The 257-nt window shown below is 28.4% G+C and overlaps 1 protein-coding gene across 1 annotated transcript in view; it reads left to right on the top strand.

The window, feature by feature from the left end:
* LOC107704222 (structural maintenance of chromosomes protein 1A-like) overlaps nucleotides 1-257 on the top strand; it is a 56,164-nt gene that overhangs the window by 22,424 nt on the left and 33,483 nt on the right. The gene's annotated exons all lie outside the window — the stretch shown is intronic.

The following is a 257-nucleotide window of genomic DNA, read 5'->3' as shown; positions in this document are numbered from 1 at the left end:
TGTAATCCCCTTTGTAATCGTTAACATTTTCATAAGTAACTGTAATTTAATTACACATTTTTTCTTAGTAACTGTAACTGATTACAGTTACATTTATTTTGTAATTAAATTACGTAACGCCGTTGCATGTAACTAGTTACTCCCCAACACTGTTTGCCGCCACCTGCTGGTGGTTTGTTTAATTTTTAGGTATAATTGCAGTTATTTAAATGTAATATTTCTGTATTCAAAATTTTATATTTAAAACATTAATCTCC

Source organism: Sinocyclocheilus anshuiensis, unplaced genomic scaffold (assembly GCF_001515605.1).
Source record: "Sinocyclocheilus anshuiensis isolate Anshui unplaced genomic scaffold, SAMN03320099.WGS_v1.1 scaffold1878, whole genome shotgun sequence".
Classification (NCBI taxonomy): Eukaryota; Metazoa; Chordata; class Actinopteri; order Cypriniformes; family Cyprinidae; genus Sinocyclocheilus; species Sinocyclocheilus anshuiensis.
This window is presented reverse-complemented; position numbering and strand designations above follow the sequence as displayed.